At 36.4% G+C, this 25524-nt stretch overlaps 1 protein-coding gene across 11 annotated transcripts in view; it reads left to right on the top strand.

Annotated features, from left to right (window-relative positions):
* KTN1 (kinectin 1) overlaps nt 1-25524 on the top strand; it is a 118647-nt gene that overhangs the window by 8171 nt on the left and 84952 nt on the right. The window contains exon 1 of one of the 11 annotated variants that reach the window (XM_054567519.1): nt 7521-7539. The exons of the other annotated variants lie outside the window; for them this stretch is intronic. The gene's annotated coding sequence lies outside the window, so the exon portion shown is untranslated. Of the gene's footprint in view, nt 1-7520; nt 7540-25524 lie in introns of those variants that run through there. 11 annotated transcript variants of the gene reach the window in all.

Below are 25524 nucleotides of genomic sequence, written 5' to 3'. Positions count from 1 at the left end.
GTTGAATAGATTCCACTTATAGGTAAGATCATATGGTGTTTGTTTTTCACCAACTGGCTTGTTTCACTTGGCATAATATTCTCCAGTTCCATGTAGGTTGTTGCAAAAGGTAGGAGTTCCTTTCTTTCTTGTTTTTTTCCCAATGCAGATTTTATTTATTTTAAATGTCAAGATCCATTATAAAATATTAAAAAATTTAAATCCATTATACAGTCTCAGCAATTAAAACAACATGTCACCAGCACAGAAATAATCAAGTAGATCAATGAAATAAAGTGAGCATTCCAGTAACAAACGTATCTATCTAACAAGGTAATATATGATTAAATTGATATTTCAAATCAATGGGGAAAATAAGGCTTATTCAACAAATAAGGTGCGTGAACAACTGTTACTTGGACAAATATAGAGCCCCATTTCACACATTATACAAAAAATATTCAGGTGAGTTAAAAATCAATATGTAAAATCTAAGGAGTTTTAGGAGAAAATACCAAATATTATTTTTATTATTCTAAGTAAAATATTCAAACCCAGAAGCTATAAGGTAGAACTTTGACAATATGACCATATTAACATTTTAAGACTATATAGTAATATACATAGGAAAAAGTTAAAGGACAAGTAACAGAATAGGAAAGTATTTGCAACATATCTAAAAAAGGGTTAATAGTTTTTTTTTCTTTTTAGGGAAAAAAGTCTACAAACATTTTAAAAAAAAGTCAAAAAATGGATAAAGAATACCAAAAAGTCATTTTAAAAAAATGCTTTTTAAAAATAATAGAAATAGGCAAGAAATATACAAAAACAGGTTTAGTTTCAACAGATAAAGTAACAAAATAACACCTAATTTTCACAATCAGATTAATGAGTATTAAAAATATTGGTAATATCCAGTATTGATGACTGTGAAAGGAACTGGATATTTACAGACTCTTTTTCTTCATCTTCTTAAAGCAGTCCCTTTAGCATATCTTGCAATGCTGGTTTGGTGGAGGTGTATTCTTTTAGCTTTCTTTTGTCTGGGGAACTCCTTATTTTGCCTTCCATTTTAATTGAGAACCTTGCTGGGTAGAGCAGTCTTGGTTGCAGGCCTTTGCTTTTCATGACTTGGAACATTTCTTGCTATTCCCTTCTGGCTTGTTGTGTTTCTGTTGAGAAGTCAGCCGCTAGTCTTACCGGGGCTCCCTTATATGTTACTGCCTTTTTCTCCCTTGCTTCCTTTAGGATTCTCTGTCTTTGTATTTGCCATTTTAATTATGTGTCTTGGAGTGGGCCTCATTGGGTTCCTTTTGAATAGGACTCTCTGTGCTTCCTGGACTTGTGACTTTTTCTCTTTTCCAGTTAGGAAAGTTTTCCATCATTACATTTTCAAACAAGTTCTCTAGCTCTTGCTTTTCTTTTTCTCCTTCTGGTATCCCTATTATACAGATATTATTATGTTTCAGGTTGTTCTGCATTTCTCTAAATGCCTCCTCACTCTTTTTGAGTCTTTTTTCATTTTCTTGCACTTTCCGGGAGCTTTTTTCTATCTTACCCTCCAGCTTGCTGATTTGATCCTCTGCTTCATCTAGCCTGCTTTTGAGTCCTTCTACTGTGTTCTTCAATTCAGAAATTGTATTCTTTTCTTCTTGCCTCTTATTGATAGTTTGTGTCCTTTTTCATGCTGATACAGTTTGCAGTAAGTTCCTCATAGTTTCTCTGTAGTGTTTTGTAATTCTCTCTGAGCTCACTGAGCTTCCTTAGAACTGTTGTTTTGAACTCAATATCTGATAGTTTACTTGCCTCTATTCATTTAGTTCTCTTTATGGGGATTCTCGTTTCCCTTTGATGGGGGGTGGTATTTCTTTGTTTTCCTATTATTTGTGAGATTCTTCTATTTTGTTTCGCTTCTTAAATTGATGTGTCTTGACTTCCTGACTTGTGGTGTGAACTTCTATGGTAGGAGACCGCTGTTTTTTCTTTCTGGATCTACCTCTGATGATGTCAGATGTTGACCCTGTCTGGCCTTAAGCAGACTATTCAAGACTTCTAGGAATTTACTCTATTGTCTGTGGTTGTCTTCTTCAGTTGTTAATCTAGTCAATCTGCACTCAGCAATCAGGCTTAGACAGCATAGGGTGGGGCAGAGCCCCTCCTGGTGGTGGGGTTTTTGGGTCCTCTCACACTGATACCGCTCAGAGGAGTGCTCTGCCTGAGCCAGATGGCTGCTGCCATATAGGGGAGGAGTCAACACCAGGGTCCCGCTGGCTACTCCCTCCATTCTCTTCCCCAATGCCTCTATCTCCAGTCTCTCCTCAAGTGTCTCTACACTACTGTGTGCCCCTTCAGCCAGAGACCTACTGCCTGTGACTGCCACTCGATACTCAGCAGTCAGGCTTTAGCACTACTGGGCTAGGGCCAAGTCCCTGCTGGTGGTGGCACTGTTGTGTCCTGTCACGCTCTCGCCATTCATGGGAATGGTTTGCCTGAGCAAGATGGCGCTTGTTGTATGAGGGATGAGTCAGCACTGGGATCCCGCCGGCTACTCTCTTAGTTCTCTCCTCAAAGCCTACTTCCCCAGTCTCTCCTCTGGTGTCTCTAGCCCACTCTGTCCCTGCCTTTGCCAGAGCCCAGGGTAAGTGGCTGCAAATCAAAATTTATTCGTTGGCCCCTTAAACGGCCCTTTGCATCTTTAGCTGCCTGTCTCTGGCAAAGAGCAATCCTGCCGTTTTTCACAGCTGGTTGTTATCTGTGTACTGTGGTGCTGTAGGCTGGAGATCCCCATTTATGGTTTAGATCCTGTTTTTCTCAGGGGGATCCAACGTGCTGTTTCAGTATCCTTCTGGTGCTGTTGCCCGTGGCGCCGTGCCCACCTTCTCGAGTCTCTACCGCACTCCTTAACAGCTAGGTTGTGCTAAAGCTGACCCTTCTGTCTGTCCGAGGTTTTAAGGCTTCTCTCTCGCTATTGTTCGGTTGTTTGTTCCAGGTGATTTCTCCACAATTTAGTTGTAATTCCAGATTGGTCCTGGGAGGAGATCAGTGTGACTTCCATTCACTGCTCTGCATTTTGATTCTCCTAATTAGTATATTTTTGTTGAACATTAAAATGAATATTGAATGATTCAGGTGTACCAGAATATATAGAATGTGTCCAAACAGTTTAAAGATTAAATATAAAATGAATACCTGTGTTCCAAATACCTGTCTACTTTTCCTTCAGCACTTAAAAATTTTTTTCTTTAAAATTAAGTACACTTGGAGTAGTACTTATAAAATGTGTGTAAGGCAGAGAATAAAGGCACAGTGTACAGCCTTATACCTAATACCCAGTTCAGGAACATTATCCTAACTATTTATTTCTTTATATGTTCTTCCCCCGGAGATAACTACTGTCTTCATTACATTTGCTTTTTAAAAAATTTTGCCACATCTGTGTATATTTTTAAATTATTTTCTGTTTTTGTTTGTTTTTGAGCTTGTAATGGGATCCTTCTGTATGAGTTTGTTTGCAACATCCTTTTCCCCCTCAACTTTATGGTTTTGTTATTCTTCCATCATGGTGTATATAGTTCTAATTCATTCATGTTCACTGTGGCATAGAATTATGTTGTACGAATATTTTCCAACTTATTCATTGCCTGTTGATGGTCTGAAAATAATACAAAATGGAATTGAGAAGCAATGAAGAGAGTGCTCTCACACATGTACTACTCACTGAAACTTACTTTTACATACCCCAGCCAGAAGAAGGAAGATTTTTCTCTTTGCCCAGCAACAGCCTAACTTATGAAAAGCTACAATAACTCTGAACTCTTGCTCTTCTCCAGCCAACTCTTGTTCAGAAGAGCCCCTCACAGTTTCCTCCTTTTCTCTGTGAAAGAATGTTCCCTGCATTTTCGGGACTTGCCTGTGATCTGCCATAGCTTGTTTGTCCTGAAATGCAATTTCTCTGCTATTCTTGAATAAACTTTATTTTGCTAGCTGAGTCACTTAACTTTTTCTTTTAAAAGGTTGACAGTGGGCATTTAGATAGTTTCTAGTTTTCTGCTATTATAAACAGTGCTTCCATGAACACCTTGTACAGGTCTATTGGTGTACTTGCATCCATCCATGTTTTTAAGATTGACTTTTTAAAAACATTTTGTTATCGCTTCCAGTAAAAAAGTAAATTTTGCATTATTAGACTCAGTACATTATCACATGTACACATATATAACAAGTTTGTTGGGCAAAAAATCTGTGATGCTAGTCTGATTCATTAAGAACAAGACTGTTAATCAAACCCCAGTAAGTTGGTTTTTTCTGTCCACTAATGAATTGAGATTTGCAGTTTAAATAAATTGTTTTGGATCTTATATCTAGCTAGGAGTACAATTGCTGAATTGTAGGAGAGGTACATTTCCAGCCTTACTAGTATTGCCAAATTATTTTCCAATGTATTGTATTAGTTTTTTTCCCCTTACTGATGTTTATGTGTGGAGGCTCCACATTCTTGCCTATGCTTAGTATCGACAAATACTAAAGTCAGACAGCATGTTGGGTATCAGTTGATATCTTGTAAGTTTTGCATTTCTGTATCTTTTCAAATATTTGCCGGCCATTTTTGTTCCCTTTTCTTTGGAATCACTGTTTATTTTTCTGTTGGATGGTTTTTCTTTTTGATTGGTATTTCTTTAAATGTTCTGAATACTAATTCTTTGCTGATTATGTATCACAAATGTCTGTCACTTTGGCTTGTCTTGCTTTCTTATGGTGTCTTTGCTAATAAAAGTTAAACATTTTAAAGTTTGTTGAATTTATTATTATTTTCCTTTTATGATTTGTACTTTGTGTCTTAAGAAGTCCTTTCGTTCCTCAGTGTTATAAGATAGTCTTGCATGTAGTCTGATAAAGTTTTATGCGGTCTTTCACAACTTTTCCTTGAAGAAGGAGTTATCTTCCTTATGATACTGTTTTTTCCAAAGTTCTGCTGTTTAGCATTTCACTTTTTTATGGGCAAACTTGTAAATTTAGTAGACTTTAAAAAATAATTCTTTGAGCTATTAGTTTTAGTTACTACAACCAAGTAGTATCTCTGTACTGGGTATTTTGCAGTTTTACTACAGTGCACTGTGTGGGTGAACCTCTGTGTATCCAGCTAGTACTTAGTGTATATACATATAATCTGAAGAATCAGATCTTTCTTCAATTTTGGAAAATTTTTAGCTCTTTAAATATTGCTTCTGTTTACTTTTGTCCTATTTTGATAGACCTATATTGGTAGTCTTGCATTAAAGTCATAATCCTGATCCTGATCTAGCCTTTAAATTTAACTACTAATTCATAGGAAATAGAAAAGACATCAGACTTATTTATTACTATGGGTATGCCATCAACAAAATTCATACTTGGAATCTCTGCAGGACCCAACTACCTGGTTTTTAGAATTCTAAGAATTGTAAGAAACCAAATAAGAGATATAGGGATGATGTATGAAAGGAGACAAGAAATAAATAATCAACAGAATAACTGAAAAAATATTTACAAAGCAGTTGGGGAAGTGTGAATACTGGCTTGATATTTGATATTCAGGAATTATTGTTAAATTTAAATTTGCTGTTGGACTGGATGTTTTCTTCTCCAGCCTCAGCTTCTATAAAGCTGTAGCTCTAGGTAATAGGTTTGCAGCCTAATTATTGTTTGTACATCTTTCCTCTCTTCCTCTCTTCTCCTCATTCCAACTTTCTCCTTCTCCTTGCTCCACCCACCCAAGCTGTACAAATTTTATTCTCATCCTCATCCCTTGGTGTCAAGCAGAAAACCTGGTTCTATTCTGTTGCTGTTATCTGTAGGAGTTGAATTTATGATATACGCTTGCTATAGAGCCATTATCTAGCCATCTTATCTCCTCCTCTCTTTCTTCCCTACAGTCCATCTGAGGTATGGGCTACTGTTTTGAATTTTTATTTTTTTCTGTGTCACATAGATGTTTATCTTAGTCTCAGGAAGATGTTTATCTTAGTTTTGAGTTTAGCCATGTCTTCTTGATAATCTTTCATGTTTCACCTGTCATTTAAAGCGTTTGGAATAGAAGCATCCTTATTGGAATTCTTTTTCTTTATTTTTACCTATTATAGTCTTTTTTTCTTTTTTAATTGCAGTTTAGCTGAATATATCCTGAGTACCCTAATTTAGTGATCTCTTCCCTTCCATTGCTCAAATCTGCCCTTTCAAAATCTTGTTGGGTGTTAATTCAACTTTAGAACAAATCTGATTTTAGTATCACACTAATTTGTTATGATTACAATCAATTAAAATCCTTAAGCTGTACAGTGTTGTTCTCATTTCTGCTAGTGGATCTCACTCATCCTGTGTTTCTTTAGTCTATTTTGGAGTACAGGTATCCCTTGCTAGTCCAATTGGGGCTGAAGACATTTTTCTTTTTTGAGGTAGGACTGGTAACCGTTGCTGCCTGAACTCTGTTGTTTGTCTGAAACTTGGGAATTAAATGTACCTATCATTTGTTCAATGACTTGAATTCATTGTTTAAAAAAATTTTCTTTATCTTCTCTCAAGGATATTTTTTAAAATTCCTTTTAGAGAGGAAAGGGAGAGAGAGAGAAAGAAAGAATCATCGAAACATTGATTGGTTGCATTGTCTTATATGCCCCAACCAGGGTATATGCCCCAACCAGGGATTGAACCCTGCAGCCCCCCACAGTCTAGGCACATGCCTTGTCCGGGAATCGAACCTGCAGCCTTTTGGTCTATAGAATGATGCTCTGATCAACTGATCCACACTAGCCAGAGTCACTTTCATTCTTGAAAATCTTGCTGCTAAGTTGTGAAAAGCTATTACATGAAAATGTACTTTCATTTATTTTAATGGGAAATTATGCTGCATTCCATCCCAACCAGTCAGTTTCCACACGTAGAGAAATACTGATCTAGCAATGAAGACTGGTCTGTGTAAGTATAAACACAATTTGAAAGTAAATAAATCCACTTTGAACATAAAATGTAATGTGCTAAAATGAAAGCATATTGTACTTGCCAAAGGAGGAAGAGAAAACTTGGTAGTGGCAGGTGAGGTATCATTCTTTTTCTACCATTTCCCTCACCAGTTTCAACATTATTGGAGCTCAGGGTTATGTTACATTCAGTCTGCACTTAAAAGTCACATTGTGGTACAGAAATAACCTTTATGGGAATAAAAGCCAAACACAAGTCTTTAAGCAATGTGGAAATAGAACATAGGCAGAAAAACCTGAAGAGTTGTAAGAGATGATAATAGCTCTGCATTCCTCTTGCTTGGCATATGTACACAAAGCAAAATGTTCTGGATTTATCCAAATGTGTTTAGTACATCAATACACATGATGTATTTCAACTGGAAACCACTGTATTGAATAAATTGTTGAGTGAGTCTTTGGCTGAAATAATGTTGAAATTTCATTCTTTATAGAAAATTTATTTTATGTGTTCAGGTGAACAATCACTAATCCCAGAAAAGGCCAATGTTGGAAAAATTCTTTCCAAGAGCCACTTTAATGAAAACCAGTTAACTGAATAAATGAGGTAAGTCTGTAGACTGAAGTAATACAATATTCTTTCATATTGGAATTCCTGCTGTTCAGTTATGGAACTGAAAGGGTTTGGTAGCAGAGGATACAATAAAAATCTTATTTTATGAAACATTATTTAGTTGGTTTGTTCTTTGTTCTCCTCTTTCAGTGTATCTTTGTGTTCAACAAATTATAAACTGGCAAGCTTGTCTTATCATTAGCTAGGTAATTGATTAAAATGTTAGTAAGGTCAGGCAAAGAGCAGAATCATTTGATTATTGATTAAGATACTTTCTAAACCACTAAGTGACATCTTTAGGGTGTGATCATTTAACCTTATAAATATTCCGATTTCTACTATACTATTCAGCCATGTTTAGTACTTGTCTTATCTCCATGAATAGCTTGTCTACTGTATCAAGTGTTTGGCCAAATCAGACATTAAAATGTGTATTGGGTGTTCCTGACTTAGTAAACCTTTTATTAAAAAAACAAAACAAAACAAAGAGTGGAATTAGGCCCTGACCAGTGTGGTTCAGTTGGTTGGATGTCACCCTGCAAGGCAAAACGCTGCTGGTTTGATTTCCTGCCCAGGGCATATGCTGGGTTGCCTGGTTTGGTCCTCGGGCATGTAAGGCAGATTGATGTTTCTCTCCATCTCTTTCTCCCTCTCTTCCAGGCTCTCTAAAAATAAGTTTAAAAAATCTTTCAAAAAAGAGTAGAGCCCTGGCTGGTGCTGCTCAGTGGATTGAGTGCCAGCCTGTGAACCAAAGGGTCGATGGTTCAATTCCTAGTCTAGGGCACATGCCTGGGTTGCGGGCTGATCCCTGGTAGGGGGAGCTCGAGAGGCAACCACACATTAATGTTCTCTCCCTCTTTTTCTCCCTCGCTTCCCTGCTGTTTAAAAATAAATAAATAAAATCATAAAAAAAAAAAGTAGAATTGGAAGGACTTGTGTATAGTAAATGACTTTTGGGTCTCTTAAATTAAAAAAAAAATTATTTAGAAATAGGGGAAAGGAGAGAGAAACAGAGGGAGAGAAATAGCAATGTGAGTTAGAAACAGCGATTGGTTGCCTTAGATGCCCTGTCCAGGGACTGAACTGGCAAACCAGGTATGTACCCTGACTGGAAACCACACCAACGACCTTTGCTTTGCGGGATGGTGCCCAACCAACTGAGCCACACCGGTCAGGGCTGATGTCTTAAATTTTTTAGTGACACTGTCTAAATTTACCCACAAATGAATTCAATTTATTTATTTTTTAAAAGGTTTTATTTATTTTGTGGGGGGAGGGATAAAGAGAGGGAGAGAAACATTGATGTGTGAGAGATACATCAGCTGTCTGCCCACTATGTTCCCCTGATGGGGACCTGGCCTGCAACCCAGGCATGTGCCCTGATGGGGAATGGAACTGGTGACCTTTTAATTTTCAGGACGGCACTCAGTCCAATGAGTCACACCAGCCAGGGCTGAATTCACCAATTTAAGTTTGATTGTTTTCTGCTATTTTTAGTACATGGCAGCTCTTTTTTTTTTTTTTTTAAAAAAAAAACTCTTCAGGCATCTTCTGTAGTGGGAAAAGCAGAGGCCTTTCATGGATCTTGAAATGTAGGATCATGGCAACTATATACTGTATGTTAAGGGTAGTATCTATCTTTGCAAGACTCTTAGGTTGTATGAACATAGTTTCTAAGCACACTCTCCAGAGCAGGATGGCCGTAGGGTAGGGACCTCTACTTGTGGCTGTATTTTATTTTGTTTTTTTCCATCTTTATTGACAGATGATTAACATGTAACATTGTATAAATTTGTGTACAGTGTGATGATTTGATATAGGTATATATTGCAAAATGATTACCACAATAAGGTTAGTTAACACATTTATCACTTCACATATTTATTGTTTTTATTATTTTTTGTGGTGAGGACTTAAATATTATTAACAAGTTTCAAGTATACAGTACAGGATTGTTAACTATAGTGACCATGCTCTACGTGATATTCTTAGAACTTATTCATGTTATAACTGGAAGTTTGTACTCTTTGACAACTTTCACCAATTCTCCCCCACCCCATCCTCCTCCAGCCACCAATCTCCTCTCTATCTGTGAGTTTGGGATTTTGTAGATTACACCTGTAAGTGAGATCGTATGGTGTTTATTTCTTTCTGATTTATTTCGCTAAGCACAATACCCTCAAGTACCATCCATGTTGTTGCAAATGGCAGTATTTTCTTTTTTTATGGCTAAATATTCTGTGTGTGTATGTGTGTGAATGGTGGGGGGAGGGAGAGAAGGAGGGAGGTGTGGGTGGCCTGTCCAGAAAGTATCCAGCCATGCCATATTAAAAATACATTTATTGAAGAGGATACAAGATAGAAAAAACACTGTACATAGGACAATGATGCCTCAGTCTTCCTTCAAAGTAGGCACCCACAATTCATCTCTGGTTATGACCTTCTTGAGGAAATCTGATTGATTGGTAGCGGTTTGAATCAAGTCATTACCAATTGCGTCATGATGTTTCTTCTGCTCTGGAAGCAGAAGAAATGGAACAGATTTTGCCACGACACATTTCATGCCAAGATCCTGCGTCAAAATCTTGGATGTAGTAGTTTTTGGAATCCTGAAATCAGCTTCTAGTTCTTGCAGCTGTCAGTTGCTGATCTTTGTTGGTTGCAGCTTGTACACAGTAAACATTTTCAGGGGTTCTGCTTGTCGCAGGCCTTCTGGCATATGATTGCTTTAAACAGATTTTTGACCATCTTTGAAGCATTGATGCCACACTTTTATTTGTGCTGCACTCATTACATTGTCCCCGAATGCCTTCTGAATCATCTGAATAGTTTCAGTGGAGGAATGTTCAAGCTTAATGCAAAATTTGATGTAGATTCATTGTTCCACTTGCTCAGTGGTTTTGAATGTGACAGCCACACAGTACGCATGCTTACTCAAAGGTGTATACCACCCCAACAGACTAGTACAGTGAAGTCATTGTTCATGCATTCCAGACCCCTCTCCTTGGCTGCCAGGTTACATGAATGTCGCACGAATGGTTCTTACTATATTAAGAATGGGTGGACTTTTTCTGGATAGACTATATTTTTAATATGTATATATGTATATATGTTACATTTTCTTTATTCATCCCTTGACAGACACTTTGATTGTTTCCATGTCTTGGCTATTGCAAATAATGCTTAAATGAAGTGGATGGAGGAGGTGTGTAGATACGTATTTCTTAGAGATAGTGATTTCATTTCCATTGGATATAAACCCAGATGTGGATTGCTGGATTATAGGGTAGTTCTATTTTAAATATTTTGAGGAACCTCCAGATTTCCACCAACAGTGGACAGAGGTTCTCTCTTCTCTGTATTTTAACCAGTACTTGTTATATCTTATCCTTTTAATAATAGCCATTCTAATAGATATGAAGTTATATATCATTGTAGTTTAGATTTGCATTTTCCTAATCATTAGCAACATTGAGCACCTTTTCACGTACCTTTTGGCCATTTGTATATTTCTTTTGGAAGAATGTCCATTCAGGTCCTATGCCCATTTTTAAATCAGATTATTATTATTATTTGCTATTGAGTTGTATACCTTCCTTACATATTTTGAATACTAACTCCTTTTTTGATAAATATTTTTGCAAATATTTTTCTCCCATTCTGTGGGTTGCCATTTATTTATTTATTTAGTGCTGTGCAGAAGCTTTTTCATTTCACATAGTCCTTGTTGATTTTTGCTTTTGTCACTTGTACTTTTCATATCATAAGCAAAACATCTAAGACCATTATCAAAGAGCTTATTTACTGTTTTTTTTTCCCTTGTAGGAGTTTTATGGTTTCTGGTCTACATTTAAGTCTTTAATCAGTTTCTAGTTAATTCTGTGAGTATTGTAATATAGAGATCTGGTGTCATTCTTTAGCTTGTGGCTATCCAGTTTTTCAAACACCATTTATTGATGAGACTATTATCTTTTTTCCATTGAGTATTCTTGCTTCCTTGTCAAATATTATTTGACCGTACTTGCATGGGCTTATTTCTGGGGTCTTGTTTCTGGTTCATTGGTCTATGTATCTGTTTTTATGTGACTACCACTGTTTTGATTTCTATAGCTTTGTAGTATAGTTTGAAGTCAGGGAGTGTGATGCCTGCAGATTTGTTCTTTTTCGAGATTGCTTTGGGTACCTGGCGTCTTTTGGAGTTTGATGTGAATTTTATGATTTTTTTATTTCTGTAAAAAATACCATTGGAATTTTTGATAAGGATTGTATTGACTGTAGCTTTGGATAGCATGGACATTTCAACAAAATTAATACTTCCAATTGATGAACACGTGATATCTTTCCATTTATTTGTGTCTTCACTTTCTTTTCAGTAATGTCTTCATAGTTTTCAGTGCATAGATCTTTCACCTCCTTGGCTGCATTTATTCCTAATAAGTGTTATTGTTTTTGGTGCTATTATGAATGAAATTGTTTTCTTGTGGCTATAATTTTGATTTCTGATAACTGATTGCTTTTGTACATTGTAAGTGATATTTCTGTTGTCTGGAAGAAAGTCTTTGCTATCACAAATTTTGAAGGCCCACTTTTAAATTTGACAGTGTTAATTTCAAAACACCGTATACAGTGTTTCAGTTATGTTAACATAATTTATAAATCAGCTTTAAGAATGTGGGAATTCATTTTTTAAATTTCAGAGACTTGACTTTTTCTTGGAGATTGTTCTTTGTAAGATAACCTCTCTTGCTCTTTTTTGCTTAGGTTGCTTATTGAGAATGATAGCAAAAAAGTGGAGTCAACAGCAAAAAAACAAAAAACAAAAACCAAAAACCAAACCAAACCAAACCTTTTTCTATAATAGGTTTAAACATTTGTTCCAAAGTTGCACTTAATTTCCAGTTCATGTTAATTTTATCTGGACTTTTTGATTTTTATTTTTCTGATGTATATTCCTTTTGTAGCTTCAAGAACATTTTAATAAAGTTTATATTGTTATAAAACATCCTTGGATTTATGTTTCAGAGTACTGGTAAACACAAATAGGATTGATGTATACTGTATTTATGAAGGTTAATTTTGAAAATTGAAAGGGAAGGACTCATAAGAGCTTGTGTAAAATTATTTTTGCTTTTAAATTAGGTACGCCATGAAGTAAACCTTTTATATTTCTTCCCAGATATTTATGCTGGTTGCCTTTTAGTGAATTAAATTTGACAGTGTTAATGCATTGAGCACTGTATTTGGGTCACAGATAGTATGTAGGAGAGAACATACATAGTAGGAAAGCCACTCATTCCACATTTTAAATTTTCAATAGTATAAAGTAAAATTTGTATCAGTGAGTAAAAATCTTCAGTGAATTTTTTTTTTAAACCATAGTTCTCAAGGTACAATTTCAGAGAAAGGTGTCTAAATAAGATTGAATATAAAAACAAATCGTGCTTAATTTCAATATGTGCGAATGGGACAATTTCTTAGTTTTTTAAAAAAGCTTCTGTAACTTCAGTATGGGTTAATATTCAATTTATTAACAGAAGTAATTCTCCTGGAAAAATATGAAATTGAAAATATATAAGTAGTTTCTTTGTCCTATTTTTTTTTCACTTACCATTTATAGTCAGTATTTTGTATTACTTTCAGGTGTACAACATAGTGGCTTGACAATTACATATCTGGTTACAAAGTGTTCCCCCCATAACTACCCACCTTGCACTACTGATAGCTACTACAACACTGTTGACTGTATTTTCAATGCTGCCCTCCCACCCCTACTCCCCATGACTATTTTGTACTTCTTTGCCCTGTTTTAATTCTTTCATTTGTATGTACTTGGAGTTTTGAGTATATGTAAGATTTTGGTATTCACAATTTTGCTTTTTGTGTAGACTCTCTTTTTTCTCTCAAATAGCAGAGTTTAGAATTTGTGGAATGACATTAAGATAAAAATTGAAAAATAGGCCGTAGAAGTGTACAAATTGAAATACAGATGTAGAATAGATTGCACAGTCTTAGAAAAAATAATCAGGCTTTTACTGTTATTTAACTGTGTGCTTGATTGTAACATGCTGTGCAGTTTTGCCCTAATTTTATATGGCTTTGTGTTTTGAAGCTCTGAACACTGTAATTGAAAGGCCAGAAATTTTTTTGCTAGCATTTTCCCCCCTTGTTTCTTGAAAAGTTTATTAGGAAAAACGTCAGCTCTAATCCCTAATGAAAGAGTTTTATAATAGGGTCAATCAGTCATATTCTGGTTGAAAAAAGTATTGCTCATTTACAAAAGCTACGTTCTTGGTTATTAAGTTTCAGATAGTATTTTTTATTATTTGCTAACAATAACTAGTTTTGTTACACATAGCTGACAGGCAATATTTGCTTCTGAAAAGTGCATATTCTAATGTTTAGCTGGATTTGGAATTGTGTTAATGATCATTGTTTCTCTGGAGATTTTATTCTATTATACTTGGGCTTCTATTACTGAGTAATATGTAAGTCTAATTTCATTTCTTTATAGATAATTTTTTCTGTGTTGCTTTTAAGAACTGCATTGCATCTTTTGAGGTACACAGTTTTACTACACATTTGTTTAGATATGTTTCTTTCATTTATACTGTCCAGATTTTGTTGCCCGTCTGGAATGAAAAGATTTGTACCTTTCAACAGTTTTTGAAAATTCTCAGCTATTCTCTCATCAAATACTATCTTTCTTGGTTCTTTTTCTCTCCTCAAATTTCCATTTGACTTACTGGGCCATCTCATTCTCTCCTTCATGTCTGTTAGTTTTTCCTTCATGTTTTTCCTAACATATTCTTTTGTGCTACAGTGTCATTTTTTCATTAGATCATTCTGTTTGATAACTCTTCAACTATGTATTCTAATCAGTCCATTTAGTTTTTAATAACTGTGTTTGTGTATGCATATATGTATATGGATGCTCACATACTACTTAGTGTCTTCAGCTCTTGCTCTGGTCTTTTATATGAATGTTTTATTCTTTTTTCATTGTGTAGTTTCTTTTATGCATCTAATAGTTGAAAACAATTTTTTTTTATAGTTTCTTACATTATTTTTGTCATTCTTAGGGATATAGTCCTTGTTTGTATCTATTTGGTTTTTTATTTTTCATTTTTCTGTTGTAAATTCACCTTCAGCAAGAGCAAATCTGTAAATACTGTACTGTGCAGGCTTGACTGGGTAGAAGGAATTTTTCTCCAGAGACTTTTATGACCTGGGGGCTATTTTTGTGTTAATACTGTTTTTATACCACTCATCTTTATTTATTTTTTATTGTATTTATTGGATACATTGGTTAATAGAATGATATAGATTTCAAACTTCTGGTCAAGATGGAGGTGTAAGTAGGTACACTTTGCCTCCTCGCACAACCAAAAGGGCAATAACTAATTTAAAAACAAAAAGCAACCAGATCTGCCATAAAATTGAACTGTATGGAAATCTCACAACCAAGGAGTTAAAGAAGAAACATTCATCCAGAGTGGTAGGAGGGGCAGAGATGGGCATTCAGGGCTGAGAGGACAAGCAGCAAGGCTGCAGCTGGCGGACCAGGTGGTCCCACATAGGTGTGTGGATAAGCTGGGAGGAACAACTGGGGAGCAAGACAGACCGCACGACCCAGTGTTCCAGTGTGGGAAAAGGAAGCCTCAGAACCCCTGGCTGTAAAATCCTGTAGGGTCTGTGGCAGCAGGAGGAACTCCCAGCCTCACAGGAGAGTTCTTTGGAGAGACCCATGGGGCCCTAGAAAGTACATAAACCCACCCACCTAGGAACTGACACCAGTAGGGCCCAATTTGCTTGTGGGTAGCAGGGGAAGTGACTGAAAGCCAGTGAGAGCCAAGCAAGCAGCATTGTTCCCTCTTGGACCCCTGCCTCCGCACAGTGCCAGTACACATTGAGTGGGTTGCCCCATGCAGGAAAATACCTAAGACTCCACCCCTTATAACTTAGCTGGCATGCGGAAACAAAGAAATGTGGCCCAAATGAAAGAACTCCATAAAAGGAAGTAAGCAACGAGGAGATAGCCAACCTATCAGATGCAGAGTTCAAAACAATGGTAATCAGGATGCTCACAGAAATGATTGAGTATGATTGCAAAATAGAGGAAGGTGTGAAGGCCATGCAAAGTGAAATAAAGAAAAATATACAGGGAACCAACAGTGAAGGGAAGGAAACCAGGACTCAGAGATTTGGAACAGAAGGAAGAAATAAACATTCAGCTGGAACAGAATGAAGAAACAAGAATTCAAAAAAATGAGGAGAGGCTTGGGGGCTTCTGGGACAATTTTAAACATTCCAACTTCCAAATCATAGGGATGCCAGAAGAAGAAGAAGAGCAAGAAACTGAAAAGTTACTGGAAACAATAATGAAGGAGAACTTCCCCAATCTGGCAAAGGAAATAGACTTACGGGAAATCCAGGAATCTCAGAGAATCACCAAAAAATTGGACCCAAGAAGGAAGACAACAAGACACATCCTAATTAAGTTACCCAAGATTAAAGATAAGGAGAGAATCTTAAAAGCAGCAAGAGAAAAGGAGACAGCTACCTACAAAGGAGTTCCCATGAGACTGTCAGCCGATTTCTCAAAAGAAAGCTTACTGGCAAGAAGGGACTGGAAAGAAGTATTCAAATTCATGAAAGAAAGGGACCTACATCCAAGATTATGCTATCCAGCAAGCTATCATTTAGAATGAAAGGGCAGATAAAGTGCTTCCCAGATGAGGTCAAGTTAAAGGAGTTCCTCATCACCAAGCCCTTATTATATGAAATGTTAAAGGGACTTACCAAAGAAAAAGAAGAAGGTCCAAAGTATGAACTGTAAAATAACAACAAACTCACAACTATGAACATCTGAACCTAAAAAATAAACAAAAAGAAACTAAGCTAACATTTAGAACAGGAACAGAATCACAGAAATGGAGATCACATGGAAGGTTGCCAGTGGGAAGGGGGAGGGGGAGAGTGGAGGAAAAGGTACAAGGAATGAGAAGCATAATTGGTGGGTACAAAATAGACAGGGGGAGGTTAAGAATAGTATAGGAGATGGAGCAGCCAAAGAACTTATATGTATGACCCAGGGATAGGAACTAAGGGCAGCAGAATGCTGGTGAGAGGAGTGGTGTAGGGCGGAGGGGGATAAAGGCGAAAAAAAAAGAAAAAAAGATAACGGTAATAGCATGATCAAGGCAATATACTTAAAAATAAAAGTAAACTGAAAATAAGTTATCTATAGGAGATTATAAAAGATGCAAAGCAGAGAACTGAAGAATAAATCTTGGAAAATGGCAAAAATAATTATATAGGTTTGAGGGCTTGTGTTAATATTTTTGATTGAAGGAGTTGGACTATTCTGGACTGGTAGGAATTATAGATGCCGATCATAGAACCTGTGGTTATCAAATCTTAATGAAAATTTTTTTGTCTAGCTTTTGGGTGGTAGGAAAAGCAGACAAGCGTTTGCTTTTCTTTGTGCCAGTGTCAGGGTTTCTTAACCCTTAGTTTATTCTTTGCTGACTGTGGACCCTTGAAAAGTCTCAGTTTTATGTACCTGTCTCATTTCCGCTTCCTCAGCTCACAGCCCAGTGTCTCCTGTCTTAGCCTTACATGGCCATTAACACTTTAATTTCCAGAAAACTTACCTATTTTAAAGGAAAATAGTCTTTGTTACGTTTAATTGGAATAATTTTTGCTCATATTGCTAGAAGTGAATTTCTCAAATCAGTTTTTAAAAGTCATGATTTAATTTACAAATTTAAAATTTAATAGATTAAATTTAAATTTAAATAATAGAAGTAATATTTGTGCATGGCGGGAATATGTAAATATTCTGAAACATGTTAAGGTAAAAATTTACCTGGAAAAGTGCCTAGAAGTCACTGTAGAGTTAATAGTTTCTGCTGTGTCTTCCAAGAGTTTTCTAATTACATATGAGCATAATTGTCACAGAAAGCAAAATTTTTACTTTATACTATTCTGCAACTTGCTTTTTATAAATTTTGGTTTACTTACAACATTTTTTGAGTGTTTCCCATATTATATGTGAAGTTCTACAGTGAGCTTAACTAGTCATTTCCCTAATGCTGGACATGGCTCTTTCTAGTTTTATTTATTTTATTTTAAAAAAGATTTTATTTACTTATTTTTTAGAGAGAGGGCAAGGAAGGGAGAAAGAGAGGTAGAGAAACATCGATGTGAGAGGATAACATTGATTGGTTGCCTCTCACATGTGCCCCAACTGGGCACTGAATCTGCCATCCAGGTATGTGCCCTGACCGGGAATGGAATCAGCAACCTTTCACTTTGCAGGACAACATTCAGCCAACTGAGCTGCACCATTCATTCAGGGATCTTTCTAGTTTTATAAAGTTACAGTGTTAAAAGTGAACTTTTTTTTTTAATCTTCACCTGGGGACATTTATTCATTGCTTTTAGAGAGAGGGAAAGGGGGAGAGAGAAATTGATGTGAGGGAGACCCATTGATTTGTTGCCTTTATGCACAGGTACTGGCGATTGAACATACCCAGACTGGGTATCGAACCCGCAACCTAGTCATGTTCCCTGGTGGGGAATCAAACCCTTGAACATTTGGTTATGGGACGATGCTCCAGCCAACTAAGCCACACTGGCAAGGGCTAAAAGTTTTTTGATTATATCTTTGTATCTGTGTGATTCTATCTGTAGAATAAACTACCACAAAAGTAATATGCACTATTTTTATACTTTAAGATTTGTTTGAATTTCTAAGTAGATTGTAGACAAAACTAACACTCTAGGAGAATACTGGTTTTCACACTCTGGCCTATGCCTAATTTTTTGAGGCAGTTTTATTGAGGTATAAATGACAAATTAAAGTGTACAATAATATACATTTTGACACACCTGTACACTGGTGAAACTATCACCACAGTCAAGATAGTGAACATACATATATCACCTCCAGTATTTCCTCCTGCCACTTGTAATCTCATTCCCACATGTTCTTGTTCTGCCAGGCTAAGTGGAGAGAGGTAGCATATTGTTTTAATTTGCATTTCTTTAATGTGACTGAATTTGCATTAAAAAATACATATAAATTATCTTTTTTTCCCCTCTGGGAACCTTATAAACATGTCCTTCAACCATTTTCCTTTTTGGTTCATCTTTTTCTCACATTATAACTGATATTTGTAAGTAAAGGCAGCTACGTTTGTCATTTTTTTTAGGTTTATCACATTTTTTGCCTGAAATAAAACTTTGATTCATATATGGGTGAGATAAGGGCTTAATACCTCCTGGTCCCCACTCCCAAATGGCCATCATTTGTGCCAGTGCTACTTTTTAAATAATCTGTTACTTTTTTATTGTTGATTTGGAATGCCCTGTTGATGATATGCTACATTTTCCTATGTATTTAAGCACATTTTTGTTTGTGTTTATTTGACTGTTTTTGGGCAAGTTTTTAAAATTCTTGTTTTGTAAGGGAAGCTTTATCATTAGTTCCCTTACAGTCTTTTGGATAGTGTTTGACATTCTTGTCTTGTCATTTCCATCTTATGTTTAGTATGTGAAATGATGTTTTTAAATATGATGCTTTTTCTGGAAATAAGCAAGAATAAATATAACATTTTATCATTTTAGTACTTTCATTGTTGAATGAGCTCAGATGATGCATCAGACAATTATTTTATCAGCCTATTATGTTCAACTACAACATGCTAGCCAAACTTTCCTAACGGGTAACAGATTTTGAAGTAGATTTTCTGTTTCTGGAAAATTTAACAGATAAAAGACATCACTTATCAGGACTACTTCATGGTAGTGGGACTGGACATACTTGGTGAGGTTAGGATAGACATAGGGCCAGAGGGAGAAGTTAGAGAGATAAGATTTTAGATCAAAACTAGAAAGAATGTTCTGACATCTTTTATAAAGATATAAAAGGGGTTTATGTAAGGTGCACATTCCTGGTTTTCAGGTGTAGGCTCACTGACCATACATCTTGTTCCAATCTTTGCGGGGGGCTAGAAGGATTAGATGGCTCTTTCCAACCAAGCAATCTTATGAAAAAGTAAAGGTAGATCAAGATTATAAATTTTAGGGGGAGAAAGTCTTCTATATATGGTATAGCTGTTTTACAGTTACTGCATTATTGGTGTGAGTTTCATGTTCTGATGTTAATTTTTCAGTAATTTATGTGATTTATGTTCTTTGGAAACTGATTTTATGTATTGATTTGAAATACTGAGTATTTAAAATGTGGTCAGTTTTTGGTATTAAAACTTTTAATTTTGGACTTCTGGTCAAAATGTCAGTATAGATAAACATGGCTCACCTCCTTGCACAACCACATCACAATGACAACTAAACTATACAGCAGCCATCATTCAGACCCATCAGAAATCAAGTTGAATGGAAGTCCTACAACTATGGAATTAAAGAAACTACATCTAGACTGGTAGGAGGGGCAGATATGTGTAATGGGCTGGTTTCAGTCCCACATGTAGTGGATAAAATTTGAGAGGGATATCTCAGGAGCACAGAGTCCCAGTCCTACACTAGGTCCCCCGGCTCAGGGTTCCAGTGCCAGGAAGAGAAGTCTTCCTAACTTCTGGCTGTAAAAACCAGTGGGGATTGAAGCTGTGGAAGATAGAAACTGCTGGACTCCCTGGCAGTTCCTCCTAAAGGGCCCACACACACACTCTTTGACTTACTCTCTCTGAGCTCCGGTGCAGAGGCAGCTGATTTAAAGGCATTAGAGACATGCAGGGAGGAACTGAACTGTCCAGCATCAAGGTGAGAGCTGGGGTGCACCTTTCTCCCAGACAGAAGTGCTGGCAGAGGCTGCTGTTTCTTTTCTGAGCCCTCCTCCAACAGAGGCAGAGAGCCAGCAGGGAGTGCCATTTTTGAGACTCCATCAACCTGGGTCACACCGTTTGCCTCATCCTGGTTATTCTCAGGCCTCACCCCATGCAACTTTCAGGCCCACCCAAGCTGTTTTGAGTGGTTTTTCCATGCAAATGGCTTGTATGGGCACATGCTTCAGATTTTCCTAAATTCTGTCAAAACAAGCAGATCTGGCTTCAGTGAGCCCCATCCTCTTGCTAAGTTGACCCAGACCTCCTGGCACTAGAAGCAGCCAGCCTTTGTTCACTACTTGGCCTTGCCTGGGTACCTCCAAGGCCAGCACAAGCAGCAGTAATTTGCAGGTTGCTTTGTAGCTTATGCTGTGTGATCCCAGACAGAACACAGGGAGTGGTTAACCTTGGACATGCCAAAAGCAGTCAGGGTTCAACTACAGCAGGAGGGTGTACATAGCTTACACAGTGGCTGCACCTCAAGTACCCAGCTTGAGTAATAGGGGAGACTGTGCCACTGGACCCTACATGATACCTACTACATTAGGCCACTCTACCAAGTATGGGAGACGTAGCAGCACTACCTAATACGGAGAAACACAGGGAGGCTGCCAAAATGAGGAGACAAAGAAATAATGCCATAAATGAAAGAATAGAACAAAACTGAAAAACTAATAAACAAATGGAGACAGGCAAACTACTGGAGGCAGAGTTCAAAACGCTGGTTATAAGATGCTCAAAGAACTTAGTGATATCCTCAACAGCATATAAAAGATCCAGTCAGAAATGAAGTATACTCTTATTAAAGAGTAATCTACAGGGAATCAACAGGAGAGTGGATAAAGTCAAGAATCAAATCAGCGATTTAGAATATAGGGAAGCAAAAAACAACCATTCAGAATAGCAATAAGGAAAAAGAATAAAAAAATAATAATGAGGAAAGGGTAGTGTACGGAGTCTTTGGGACAACTTGAAGCATACCAGTATTTGCATCCTCCAGGGATGCTGGAGGAGAATAGAGGAAGAAATTGGAAACCTATTAAAAAAAATAATGACAGAAAGCCATAACTTGGTGAAGGAAATAGACATTCAAGTCTAGGAAGCACTGGGAGCCCCGGACAAGGTGAACCCATAGTGGCTCCACAGCAAGACACATCATAATTAAAATGCAGGAGGTTAAAGACAGACTCTTTAAAAGCAGCAAGAGAAAAGCAGTTACCTGCCTACATCAGTGCTCCTCTACGTCTGTCAGCTGATTTCTTAAAAGAAACTTTGCATGCTGGAAGGGACTGGCAAGAAGTATTCAAAGTGATAAAAAGCAGGTCCTACGACTTAGATTACTCTATCCATCAAATCTATCATTTAGTGTTGAAGGGCAGATAAAGAGCTTCCCAGACTAGGAAAAACTAAAGGAGTTCATCACAAACAAATGAGCATTATATGAAATGTTAAAGGCTCTTTAAGAAGATCAAAACTATGAACAATAAAATGGTAATAAATCCATATATATCAACAGTTAAATATGAAAAACATGAACAAGCAGAAGAGAAACAGAATCAGAGATACAGAGAACATTATGATCGTTTCCAGATGGGAGTTGCAGGGATGGGCAGAAAAGGTGAAGGGATTAAGAAGTACAAATTACTAGTTGCAGAAAAGTTATGGGGATGGAAAGTATAGCATAAGACATAGTCGCCAAAGAGCATATATGCATGACCCATGGACATGGAAAATGGTGTGGAGATTGCCTGAGGAGTTAGGGGGGCCTCATTGGAGGGAGGCAAATGCGACAGAATAGGGACAATAGTAATAGCATAATCAATAAAATATAATTAATGAAAACCAAAACTTTTAGTTTGTCTAGCTATAAGTTTGATTTCCTTATAAAATAAGTTTTTAACCAGCTTATCTCCTGTGGAGGTGTTTTTCTTAATTAAATTTATTGGGGTGACATTGGTTAATAAGACTACTGTGGAAGTGTTTTTAAATGAGTAATGTCTTTTCCTGAGAAAGAGGACTAGTTTGGATTTGATGGATTGGTAAGGAAAAGTATGAAAGATACTGGTGTAACTTTCAGCAGCTACCTTTTCAGTTTCTTGGAGAACCTGTTCAAACTGATTTATCTATTAAATTTAAAGAATAAATAAATTCAGTTAAAAAAAATAAAGTTTCCTGTGTTACTTTAAGTTTCCTGTGTTAAAGGTACCTGGTACCTAATGGAAAAATTAAATTTCTGTAGTCATCTTTGGCATTAGTTGGACTTGTTTCAGGTTTTGGTAGTAGTAGTAGTACTTCAGAATGGCTGTTGCTGAAATATCTTAAGGAGTGTGGTAATAAGCTGTGAGTCATAGAAATAACTATGTGTTGCAGTTTAAAAGGAGAAATTGCGCCACAGCTTTGAGATTTCAATATAATCTCTAAAGTTAATTTTAGAAAAGCTGTTGTAAATGGAGTTACCATGTTAGGCAACTCAATGTTTGATTTACTAGATTGTATTGTCTTTTGATTACTTTGAAACTTTTCCCTCTTATTTTAAAAGATAATTTTATAATTGTGTTGTGGACTCAGGGGCCATTATAGTTTTGGCGTAGTGACTGACCAGAGAATGAGAATTTAGATGAGTTTTTATATTTTGATGATTATTTAAAGAAACAATGCTTTGTCTGATTTTCTCATTGGTGTCTTACTGATTTATAGAATCAAATTTTTAAAAATTTTTGTTGCAGATGTAATATGCTTGTAAACTTTTGAGTATATATAACTACAAAATAAAAATCTACTTAGTGTTTTCTTCAAATACTTTGTTTTTTTATGTTTAAAACTTTTCTGTCTGGATATTTTTCTTTGATTTGAATGATTTAGCATTTCCTCTGCTGATTTAAACTAATTTACAATTAACTAAATTTTAAAAATCTATTTGGATTCATTTCAGATTATGAGTTCCATTATTGTCTGTTCTTTTATCTTTGTTATACTTCAGTATATTACTACTTCTCAGTAATTGTTAGACTGTCTCCTATCTCATAGAATTCTGTGAATGTGTTTGGAGAGAATAAGGGCTTTAGAATTTTAGGAGGACTAGCTATAGGGATGATACTTGAAGTGGAAGAACAGGACCACATTGAAGCTCAGGTTAGGGTTTTTTGTTTTTGTTTTTGTTTTTGTTTTCCTGGTTTATAAATACCGTGTACTTGCCTCTTCAGCTAAATCAAAAGTGAATCTATTTGTGGAACATTGCTACACATCTTGCATTTTCCATTAGAAATGTTAAATTTAAATGATTCAAAATGAACACAATTTGTTAATAAAATTTAACAGTATAATAATTATGATGGATTTTTTGACCTCCAACACTACATTTTTCACCCTACCCAGAACTAATACTTTGTGTCACATTTCACTAAGAAAATGGTAGCATTAGGGAGAGAATTTTCACAAACTTTTACACTGGTATCTACTTTCTTGCCTAGGCCTCTGCTTTCTTCCTTCCATATGTTTCTGTAGCTGTCTGCCTCCATCTAAGGCTAGTCTCTACTTGTACAACAAATTCTGTTCCCTCTTGCCATTTGAAAACATTGCTCCTTATGCTCCTGCATCATCACTCTTTCCCTTTCAGCTGGACTGACTGTGTGTCAGCATATTAACATGTTGTTGTTTCTCCCATCTTTAGGAGCCAGACTCAAACTCATATTCTCTTCCAGCTTCCACTTCATTTCTCTCATTTCTTTATAGGAAATTTTCCTCCAAAAAGTTGTCCATACCTGCTGAATTCATTTCAGTCAGGATTTTATCACCAGCACTCAATTACTTTGGTCAAGGTTGCCAGCAGTGTCTACTTTGCTAAATCCAACAGTCAATACCTAGTTTTAATTGTATTTTATTTACTAACACCATGTGACAAAGTTGATCTATATCTCCTTCTAGATACACTTTATTCATTTAGCAACCACAGCAGTGTGCTTCTTATTTTCTTCCCCCCTCCTTCTCAGTCTCCTTTCTAAGTTGGTCTTTATCTTCCTGTTATTGAGTTGTCCGAGGGCTCAGTCTTGAGACCTGGCCTCTACTTATACCTATTCTGTTGATGATTGTACCCAAGTTTAGGGCTTTAACTAGAATTCATGTTTTAAATACTTCTAAATTTCTATCTCTGGCCTCCATGTCTCATCTGCCTAAGCACTCTTTTGTTTAGCTGTCTACTGGACATCTTCACTTGTCTAAAACCTAACTCCAGGTCTCCAGCCTGAACCATGTCCTTTCCATATTTTCTCCATCCCAGTAAAGGGCAATTTTATTGTTTTTGGCTTAGTCTAAAAGCTTCGGAGTTGTCTTTGTCTTTGCTTACTCTCTCACATCCTGCAAATCATCTTGTCTCTACCTTCATAGTGTATCCAGAATTTGAGTACTTCTTACTACCTCCCTTGTAACCACCTTGCTTTAATCATCTTTTGCCTAGATTATTTTAGTTGTCTTTTAACAGTTTTCTCTACTTTCACCTTCTCACCTTCAGGAGAAAAGAGCATGTGCATTTGCTTTTGCGACATGCACTCTGGGTAGCACCAGCTTGGGATCACTTAAATTTTTTGGCCTAGCATTTCCAAGATCGTGTAAGTGGTTTAGACCTTAAAGCTATGTAAGAAGAAATCCCTGGAGCCAAGGAAGGATGTTCATTAAAAGTCAAGACACTTAACTTCATTTTAGTGCTTCATCGGTCTTAAAATTTATTTTTGTTCAGGATAGATCCAAGTTGAACAGCCTGTGTAATCTGTGGATGGTAATGTTAAGACAAAGAAGCAAACAAAGAAAGAAAACCAAAATAAATCATGATTTCTCCTTCCTAAAAGCATTCCTAAGTAAAATATGTCTAATCATGTAAAAGATAGTTCATGAATTATCAGGAAAGAACAATTCTGTATGAAATTTCTTTTAGTATTTTGTTAGCACATGATTGCTTTTCTCCTTCAGCTTGTTAAAACTGTGTCTTAAGAAGTCCAGGGTTGTGTTAATACCATTTAAAAAATTGCTTATGAAAGTGCAAAATACTAACAAATGCTGTTTCAATCACAAAGGTTAATAATGTGCCTAATAAACATCTGTTTTCTCAGGTTACATTTCTTGCTATTTTCAGACTTGG

This window comes from Pteronotus mesoamericanus, unplaced genomic scaffold (genome assembly GCF_021234165.1).
Source record: "Pteronotus mesoamericanus isolate MK-2021 breed Mesoamerican mustached bat unplaced genomic scaffold, CSHL_Meso_final contig_182, whole genome shotgun sequence".
In the NCBI taxonomy this organism is placed as follows: Eukaryota; Metazoa; Chordata; class Mammalia; order Chiroptera; family Mormoopidae; genus Pteronotus; species Pteronotus mesoamericanus.
This window is presented reverse-complemented; position numbering and strand designations above follow the sequence as displayed.